This window comes from Silene latifolia, chromosome 1 (genome assembly GCF_048544455.1).
Source record: "Silene latifolia isolate original U9 population chromosome 1, ASM4854445v1, whole genome shotgun sequence".
Lineage (NCBI taxonomy): Eukaryota > Viridiplantae > Streptophyta > Magnoliopsida > Caryophyllales > Caryophyllaceae > Silene > Silene latifolia.
Genome location: NC_133526.1, coordinates 173,243,638 through 173,254,487, shown reverse-complemented (window position 1 = coordinate 173,254,487; position 10,850 = coordinate 173,243,638).

Genomic DNA, 10,850 nt, shown 5'->3' with positions numbered 1-10,850 from the left:
GTACTGAAATGAGTAAAAAATGTACTGCGAAAATAAATTACGTATATATATATATATATATATATATATATATATATAGAGAGAGAGAGAGAGAGAGAGAGAGAGAGAAGTTCAAATGAGTCCACCTAAATAATTGAGTCCCTAAATCCTAATCTAAGCCATTGGTCTTCTAAGATTGATGATTGAGATTTGGATCTTTTTAAATGAAACTTTAGTGTTTTATAAGTAAAACTTTAATCTATAAGTGTAACTTTAATTCTTTAAGATTGTAACTTTAATCTTTTATAGTTATTTTGTAAAAAAAAAATAGATTTATGTTATTCAATGTATTTTAAAATATAAATTTGATTTTTTGAATAAAACTTTAATATTTTACGGGTGAACCTTTAATGCTTAAAAGTGAAACTTTAATTTTTTTAGGTCATTTTTAATTATTAAAATTTAAATTTATATAATAATGTAATTGTGATTCAAATTATGTAATTTAACTGATTTAAAAGTAAAACTTTAATTTGTAACAAGTGAAACTTTAATGGTTAAAACTGAAACTTTAATTTTTTAAGGTCATTTTCCAATATCAAAATTAGAATTTATGTAATAACGTAATTATGACTAAATTTTGAATAATTTCACCATTTCTTGAGTAAAATTTTAATATTTTACAAGTGAAACTGTATTAGTAACGAGAGACTTTAATTTTTTTAGGCAATTTCTAACATAAAAATTAAAATTTCATTGATTTATAAATGAAACTTTAATGTTAAATGAGTGAAACTTTAATGATATACGTTTGTAACTTTATTGCTTAACGAGTCATTTTACATATAAATTTCTTATGTAATTTGAATGGTATGTAATTGAAACTTTAATAGTATATGTTTGAAACTTTAATGTTTATCAAGTCATGTTCTCTACGGTTTATATTAACCACCGCCACTTTCACCTCCTCCACCATCAACCACCACCTTAACTTCAACAACATCACCACCGTTCCGGTCCCACCTCATCCGAACTACAACCACCACCACCACGACATCCTGCACCCAAACAATTTCAATCGAAAAAAATCTTGAAAATGCCCACAACCACCACCAACAACAACCTGACTTGACAAAAAATATGCAGATCTGAAAAAACGAGTCCAACAATTACTCTTCCAACCATAAACTCGCATGATGCGAAAAGGAAAAGACAAAACAACCAACAAACCCTGTTTTTTCGATCTGAAAAAAAAAAGCATAAGGGAGAAGACGAAGAGGCGGTTGTTGGTGTCGTGGTGTCGTGTTGTTGTGTCGGCTTGGTAGTTGTGTGTGTCAGTGATGAGTCGTGGTCAGGAGGTAGGCGGCGTAGGGATTAGGCGAGTCAATGGTAGTGGCGGCGTGGGCAGCTGCAAGAGGGAGAGGCGGTTGAAAGGGTGTTGCCGTAAAGGAGAAGGGGCTCATGGGTTGTCGACCGGTGAGGGAGTGGTGGCGACGAGGTGGTCCTTGAATGGAGGGCCATCTATGGCGAGAGAGATGGTGGTTCTGGGATCTGAGGAGGCGGGATTTCAAAATTCAAATTCGAAATGAAGAGAGGCGGAATTTCGGAGGAGGAAGAGAGGGAGGCGACAAGTGGTTGGCTGCGACAGTGGGGTTCGACGTGGCAGTGGAGGGAGGTCTATGACGATGGTAATGGTGGATGGTTGTTGTTGGTTATGAATGTAATACTACGGATTTTCTTTGGTGACTACTCGACCGAGTAGAGCCTACTCGGCCGAGTAGTGCTGTTGTCGTGGGTTGTTTTGGTTCTGCCGAGGAATACTCGGCCGAGTATAGTGCATACTCGACCGAGTAGAGAATACTCGGCCGAGTATAACTCTACTCGACCGAGTATCCGGTATGGCGAGTGTTATTTTGACGGTTTGATTAGGGAGTGTTTAAGATTATTTTTATATCCCGCGTCAGTTTCTAAACATCATTTTCAAACTTCATCATTTCTACGTTAACCCTAATCTCTCCCTAATCACTTCCTAATCATTCCATAACATTGTTGTGTGTGTAATCTTCGGAGTTCTTGCGTATAATTCCTCATTCTACTGTTGGTAAGTTCTATTTCTATGTTATTCGTATTCGTTGGGGTTACTGTGTACATTTACGGAATTGGGAATATGGGGGTTGTGCAATGTGTAATTGTGTTATGTGATTATTGTATAGGAGAAGACTTCGTAGAAGAGCCTTTCTGATTGTTCGAGTTCATTCTTCTGTTGATTGCTAAGGTAAGATTTCCCTACTCAGTTTACTGTTCATTGTTAAGACATGTTTGTGTGTGACTATTGTTATCTGTTGATCATCGGAGTATGGAGATTGTTGTGACGATGTTGGTGTGAGGGTGTTGTGACAGCTGTGATGTCGTGTGATTGTGATTATGGTGGAGTCACTTGCGAGAGTGGCTTCACACCCTAGTTCGCCCTCCGTGGAACCCGCCACGGGAGGGGATGTGCACATTAAGGGACATGGATTGTTTGTCGCTCGTTGAGGAGCTGGACTAGGTGAGATCGGCTGCGGTCACCCACTGGCGGCGAGGATTACCTGTTGCGATGGGTAATCTGGCAGGGCTACACACTTCGGTGTGTAGTCGGTTACAGTGTGAGAACGAAAGATTGGGATTGTACGATGATCAGTTGATTACTTCGTTTGTTTGTCTTATATTGATTGAGTAATACTGACCCCGTTGTTGTTTGTGGAATCTGCGGTGATCCATTCGGGGATGGTGAGCAGGCTTGACAGGTATTGCTAGTGATGAGCTTGGGGACAGTCATGGGAGTATTGTCATCACCAGTCATAGTATCACCGTCTGAGTCTTAGTTTGATTTCTTTTATTGTCAGACATTGGAGTTGTATTTAGTTGAATCAGTTTTTGGATTTGGTTGATGTAAACTTTATACTTTAAAGTACTTTAATAATTGTGCTCAGTTCAGACGCTTTTGATATGTACTAACCTCGGGCAACCGAGATGGTAACACACTTTCATGGTAGGGTGGTCTTGGTAAGGCACCTTGGTATGAGGGGGTGTTACAAAGTGGTATCAGAGCCGAAGATTCCGGCACCTAAACAAATGAATTTAATGAACTTAGGGAGTCTAAATAAAATGAACCCGGGGAGAGTTGTTTGGAGCTACCGCAAAGACTCGGGAGACGTCCCGGAGTCGCAAATTGGCCCTCATTAACTCGAGCCGGTAACATGGGGGAAGTGTGATGAGAGTTGGGTTTATATGTACATGTATGTGAAGATGCATGTTGGTAATAGTTGATAATTAAAAGGGTATGTGTTGAAATTTGTAAGTGTGGTGATTGGAGAAATGGTGGAGGTGGCGGGTTTGTGAATGTTTGTTATGTTGGATTTAGAATATGCATGAATTGTATGTTGGTATGATTATAACGTGGCATTTAAGTTCTTGATGTTATGTGTTTGCTGCGGGAATAGTGAGCATGAATACCCGTCTATAGTGTTACTCGGCCGAGCAGGGCAGGTACTCGACCGAGTAGGGAGCACTCGGCCGAGTAACCAAGCACTCGACCGAGTGTTGTTTGGCAGTGAGTAGCAGTGGCTACTGTATATGATAACTCGACCGAGTAAGTACGTATACTCGACCGAGTAGTGACTACTCGGCTGAGTGTTGTTTTACTCGACCGAGTATTGTTTCTGAGTTTTTGACGTTTGCTTCTGGAGTCGAATACTCGACCGAGTATCTAGGATACTCGTTCGAGTAGTCTTTACTCGACCGAGTATGGTTGTACACTCGGCTGAGTGTTCTTTTGGCAGAAGATTGTTACGTTTTGAGCCGTAGGCTTTTGTGCTTACTTTTCCTTATTTCTTGTCAGCTCAAAATGCCGCCCAAAAGAACTCCCGCGCAGATCCAAGCTTCTGAGATGACTCTTGATGAGGTTGCTCGCATGATTGAGCAACAAGAGGCTCTCCTTGAAGCTCTCAAAAATGTGGGAAAAGGGAATGAGAAGTCGATGGATGCTACTCAGCTCAGCATAATTATTGCTCGCTTCAACCCTCCCACATATGATGGGGTAGGTGAACCAAAACTACTCGAGAAGTGGCACCGTGAGATCGAAGCTCTCATGAAAATGGTTAAGTGCCCCGAAGACATGATCGTCGAAAGCGTGTAGTGTACTACCTAAGAGGTGAAGTCTGCAGTTTGGTGGCAAAACGTCAAGGAAGATGCTAGAGCTTTTACCAGGCTAAAGGAGCTATTCCTTGTCCGGTTGAAGAGTGCTATGAGGGAGCAACAGTGCCGGAGCATATCTGACACAAGATGAGGTCCGACTTTGATTCCTTTACCATGATCAAGAGATGACAACACCGACTACTATCATCGGTTCTTGGAGCTATCTCGTTATGTTGAGGACATGCAGCTAGGACAAAGAGGTTTGGCTCTCCGTTTCGAGAGGGGTTTATCTGCTAAGATCGTGAGTCGTATGCCAGCCGGGGTTACTACTGACCTCAAGGAAGTGTATCTGAGAGCGGGTCAAGCTGAGAGAATGGTAGATCTCTCAAGAGAGATCGATGAGAGGACTCTGCGAAAAGAGGAAGGCCGACAAAGTGGAAGCAATAGTCAGTCGGCCAACAAGAAAGGGAACTTCAACCATGCTAAGGCTTTTTCTGGTGGAGCTGGTTTCTCGGGAGGATCTCGTGGCTGGGGAAAGAATGGAGGTCAGAGTGTGAGTGACAACTCCAATCTTACATGCTTCAACTGTGGTGGGATAGGCCACAAAAGACGGGAATGCACAAGCTACAAGCCCGACACTGGTTCAGGAGCTCGACCAGGGAATTTTTCTCAGGGGCCAACTCAAAGTTTTGCTAGTAACCGACCGGGAGGTTCATGGGGCAACAGAGGTGGACAGGGCAACCAGGGCGGTTACAACCGCGGTGGTAGTGGATCATATCAGCGCCAGAACAACAGCACCACCCAGGATTCGGCAGCCAAGCCAAGTACCTCCAATGCTTCGATTCGGGGTGGAGGACAGAAAAACAGTGGGAAGCTTTTCATGATGGACAAGCAGGAAGCACGGGATGATGCTCATGTAGTTAGCGGTACCTTTCTTGTTCATAACGTACCGTCCTTTGTTTTTGATGGGGCATATTCTGCACCCGCTGACCGAGTCAACATATTGAGCAAGGTCAAAGATATCCACAGCAAGTCAACATATTAGACAGCTTAGCCGACGCAGCCTGTCGGCCCGTCACTTGGGTCTCGGCTAGGCAGCCAGCCAGCCGGGAGACATATCCGCGTACTCATATCCAAGACCCCTCGGCATGGAGTCAACCAGGTCCGCCGGCCTGCCATGGTTCCCTCGGCCGAGGGTAGATCAGTCTTTTCATCTGCTAAAGCCACTTGGCCACTACGTGACAAAAGGTGAAAGTCTATAAATACTCCTCAACCCTCATTGAGGAAAGGATCCGAAAATAATCAATTAAACACACTAATCTGGTATAAACTCCCTTATCTCTCTACAATATACTTTGTGCCAAGTAACACACAACTTAATCCCTTTTAAGTTTACTGACTTGAGCGTCGGAGTGAGTTCGCTCGGTACCAAGCCGAGCCCTCAGTTCGTTCATTGTTTCAGGAGAGGCCGAAAGGAAGAGTCAAGCAAAGCCATCATTCTACAAGCTTACGTGGTAACGAATCTGCTCTGGAATTGCACCCGGAACAATTGGCGCCGTCTGTGGGAAATCATACTAAAAGCTAGTCAAAATCCCTTACAAAAAAAAAACACAAAACAAAACTCACCCATCAAGCTAAGAAGATGTCAAAGCAACAAGAAGTAATTGTGAGCGACGAAACTGCATTCTATCAGGATGACACAGTCCACAATTTCGAGATTGGCGATCCCCCACCGCCGAGTAATTCAACCGCGTACGGGATGCCAATACTACCGCTGAACACTGCGCGCCGGCCACGCCACCGTCATGGGACACGTGGTCGATGCAAACAAACCGGCTATTCCTGGGCCTGATGGGTAATACGCCGATCACCCCCGCCGCAACGACGGTGACGGCAAAGACACCCGCAGTGACCAGGGCCCATAAAGTGACTCCGATCAACTTGACCGGAGCAATACAAGGAGCTGTGCATGCAAGGACGCCGGCGGTGCCCGTGGTGTCAGTGGCAGACCAAAGTCCTTCCCCACCTCGCGGGAGGACAGCGTCGCCGCGGCAACAACGAGGCCACCCCCGAAGAAATGAAGAAAGAAGTCCGACTCTCCAAAGTCAGACAACAAGAAGCCCTTCCCGCCACGGGGAGAGAAGCCGGACAAGGGTTGCGAGGAGCCGATCGCCGCGTGTCATTCGACACATGGTCAGACAGCCCCTCAGTGCCTATGTCCTCGGAGTCTCCGTGCCGACCAAACTGAAGCTGCCGTCCCTATCATACAAAGGGGAAAGTGACCCTACCGACCACGCCGAGGCTTTCGAGTCTTACATGTCGGTATGGGAACAGCCTGATGAGGTATGGTGCCGAGTCTTCCCAACAACCCTGCATGGGATGGCCCAGAGTTGGTACAAGGGGCTGCCTAATGGTTCGGTATACTGCTACGCCGACCTAAGGGATAACTTCATAGCCCAGTACGCCTGCAACAGGAGAAGGGCCGTGGAGACATCGGATCTGCTCACTATCCGACACGAGGAGGACGAGTCTCTACGAAGCTATGTGAAGAGGTTCGATGCAAAAGCTTAGCAGATCCGCGAGCTGAACACCGAACTGGCGGCCTTCGCACTGATGAAAGGCCTCCCGAAAGGCGAGCTCAAAAATGAGCTGATCAAGTGCGAGGTCCTCAACCTGGACTCCGCCGAAAGATGGTGGACCAAGCCGTAAAGGTGGAGGATTACCACAAGACCCGGGTAGGCCACGGTGAAGTGTTGGGCACCGGAAAGGAGGAGCCGCCGGGAGAATATCGATGAAGGTCGCCGTGACATGAATAGGTCACGGCCGAAAGATCTAACAGAAATGAGCTCGGCGGGCGCCGGGGGAGTTCGGGACCATACACCCAGAAGAGGTATCACGGTCTCACCCCCTAGTCAAATCACCGGCCGAGGTCTATGCCCCGAGCAAGAATGAAGGGCGAGAGTGGGCAAGACCCCCAAGACGAGGGCGGAGGGCGACGCAAACCAATTTTGCGATTACCACGGCCAGCCCGGCCATAAGACCGACGATCGTCGGCATCAAGAACGCCATCGAGGAGCCGATCCGAAAGGGGCTCTCGGCAAAGTACGTAGCGGGGCCCCGAAACGAGCTCCGACGGGCGAACAGAAATCGCATTCCGGAGGATGGGAGTGATCCAGGTGGTTATCGGAGGAAACGAGAACGGAGGGTCGGCTAATGGGCACAAACGGCACCTAAATGAGCTTTACCAAGCCATCAACTTTGTGTCCACCACAGCGATCCCCGCTTCCACCGTCCCCGATTTAACCATCGGAAAGAAAGACTACGAAGGAGTCGTATCCCCGCACAGCGACCCGCTGGTGGTCCACCTGGACATATCCAACCACTTGGTTAAGAGGTGCCTAATTGATACAGGCGCCTACACGAACATCATGTTCAGGGAGTGCTTCCTCAATCTCGGTCTGAAGATTGAGGACCTGAGCCCCTGCACTAACCCACTATACAGCTTCTCTGGGGCCGGCCTAGTCCCCCTGGGGTCAATCAAACTGCCGGTGATGTTTGGCCAAGCCGATGCGGCCAAGAACGTTTGGTCCGAGTTCGTGGTCATTGATGGTACGTCTGCCTACAATGTTCTAATAGGCCGGGTTACTTTGAGCGAGGCCGATGCTGTAATGTCCATCCGGGCCCTGACATTGATGTATGTCTCGGACCGGGGGGAGGCATAAAAGCTCGTCTCAAAGGACGAGAGGGACGAAATTGTCAATGTCCAAATATCTGCCAGAGGGTGTAACATGCAATCCCTCAAAGTGGCGAAGAAATCAGAGAAGGGGAAGAGCCCATCCTTACGACAGGAGGGTGATCCGATGAGCACCAACAACGTCAGCATGGTCGAGGGGGTCGAGACCGAACAAATAGAAATTGACCCAGGACGCACCGTAACTGTCGGTGTCGGCCTGGAGCCAAAATTCAGAGCCGACCTCTTGGACCTGCTGAGAAAGAACAAAGACGTCTTCGCGTACTCAGCCGCCGAGATGCCAGGCGTGAGCCGAGAGGTGATCGTTCACAAGCTGAACGTACTCTCCAACGCTCGCCCTGTCAAGCAGAAGATGAGGAACTCCTCGGCCGAGAAAGATGAGGCCATCAAGGCCGAGGTAGACAAACTATTAGAGGCGGGCTTTATCATGCCTTGTACTTACCCTGAGTGGCTAGCAAATGTTGTAATGGTAAAGAAGTCATCAGGGGGGTGGAGGATGTGTGTTGATTTTAAAAATCTTAATAAAGCATGCCCTAAAGATTGCTATCCCTTGCCTCGAATAGATAGCTTAATAGACGCAACGGCAGCTACACTATCTTGAGTCCGCTCGACGCCTTTCGGGTACCATCAGGTATTCATGGCCGAAGAAGACATGCCTAAGTGCGCATTCATCACCATACACGGCACATACATGTATAAAATGATGCCGTTCGGTTTGAAAAACGCTGGCGCAACTTACACTAGGCTGGTGGACAAAGTGTTTCAAGATCAAAAAGGGCGAAACATCGAGGCTTACGTCGACGATGCTATTGTAAAAAGCAAGTCCGACAATGAGCACTTGGCCGACTTGAGCGAAACATTTTGTTCACTAAGGAAATACAAGATGAAGCTTAACCCAATGAAATGCAACTTCGGTGTCCGGGCAGGTAAGTTCCTCGGCGTGCTTGTCAGCGCCAAGGGAATTGACGCCAATCCAGAGAAAGTCCAAGCAATACTGGACCTACCGGAGCCGAGGAATCGAAAAGAGGTTATGATGCTGACCGGGAGGATGACGGCTCTCGCCCGTTTCATCTCTCGGTCAGCCGACAAGAGTACCCCATTCTTCAAAGTGTTGAAAGGGAATAAAGACTTCAACTGGGGAGGAACAGAGCACGGCTTTCGAGCAACCGAAAGCTCATCTTCAAACTCTCCCGACCCCGTCCCAGCCGATCTTTGGGAGACGCTATATCTATACATAGCGATTACCTCGGCCACGGTCGATCGTAATCATCGAGAGAAGAAGACAAGCAAGCAACACCCAATCTACTTTGTCACCATACACCGCTACCCGCCGAGAGAAATTACCCACCGATTGAAAAAGCGCCTTTCTTTCGTTGTCTTTGCCGCAAGGAAACTGAAACCTTACTTCGACGCGCATCCTGTGACGGTCTTAACCGACCAACCATTGGAGAAAACAATGGAAAAATTTGAACAATCCGGCAGGCTCATCAAATGGGCAGTGGAGCTATCCGGCTTCGGCATTCAATACAAGCCAAGGCCCTCGATAAAGGGACAAGCACTTGCAGACTTCCTAGCCGAGTGCACATACCAAGAAGAATCACACCCCGGTGTATGGGAAGTATACACCGACGGGTCCTCTACGGCAAACAGCTCAGGAGCCGGCATCCTTATCATCAGCCCAAACGGGGACGAGTTTGAGTACGCCTTGAAGTTTACCTTCTCGGCCTCAAACAACGAATCCGAATACGAGGCGGTGATAACTGGAGTCGAGCTAGCTAGAGCTGCCGGGGCGGAACACATTGTGTTGAAGACAGACTCACTATTGGTGACTAACCAAATCAGAGGAGAGTATGAAGCTCGAGACGATGGGATGGTAAGATACCTGGAAAGAGTAAAAGCTGACACTGCAAAATTGAAATCTTTCCAAATCCAATGCATCCCCAGGTCTGAGAACAACCGAGCCGACGCTCTCTCAAAACCGCCGCTTCAACCATCAAGAATGTCACCGAACTGTTCGGTAGATATCGGAATGCTAAAAGCATCACTGAGACCGTCGGCATGGTGGGCGACATAGAAGCCGAGACGACGTGGATGACTCCGATAATGAAATACAAACTAACAAAAGAGTTACCGGAGGACCGTAGTCTCTCTCAGAAGATGAAGAGGATCGCCGCAAGATACTTGGTGTTCGAAGGAGAACTATACAGAAGGTCCGTGATAAGACCACTTTTGAAATGTGTCGGCCCAGCCGACGCGGAGCTCATACTGACGGAGATTCACGAAGACATCTGTGGACATCACATGGGGGCAAGAACGCTAGCCCACAAAGCTCTCCGAGCCGGCTACTTCTCGCCTACCATGCTTGAAGATTCCAGAACTAAGACCAAGAAGTGAAAGAATTGTCAGATGCATGCTCCGGTGATACATGCACCTTCCCGAGACTTGCAACCAGTACTTAGCCCCCCTACCATTTGCACAGTGGGGGATGTATTTATTAGGGCCATTTTCGACGGCCTCCGGAGGAAGGAAGTACCTGATCGTCGCCGTTGACTACTTCACCAAATGGGTCGAAGTCGTCGCAGTACCTGCCAAGACCACGGCGGCCGTAAGAAAAGTGATTTGGGAGAACGTCATAACTCGTTTTGGGTTACCCCAAGTCATGGTATTTGACCACGGCCGAGAATTTTGGAGTGACACGGTGATGAACTGGCTAGAAGAACTCGGTATCAAGTTTGCATACTCCTCCGTCTGCCACCCTCAGAGCAACGAGCAGACGGAGGCAGCTAATAAAACAATCCTAAACGGGCTAAAAAAGAAGGTTGAAGATCTAAAGGGAAGGTGGGCTGATGAACTACCCGGCGTCCTGTGGTCCCTTAGAACCACGGAGAAAGAAGCAACGGGATACAGTCCATTCCACCTTGTCTATGGGTCTGAAGCCGTCCTA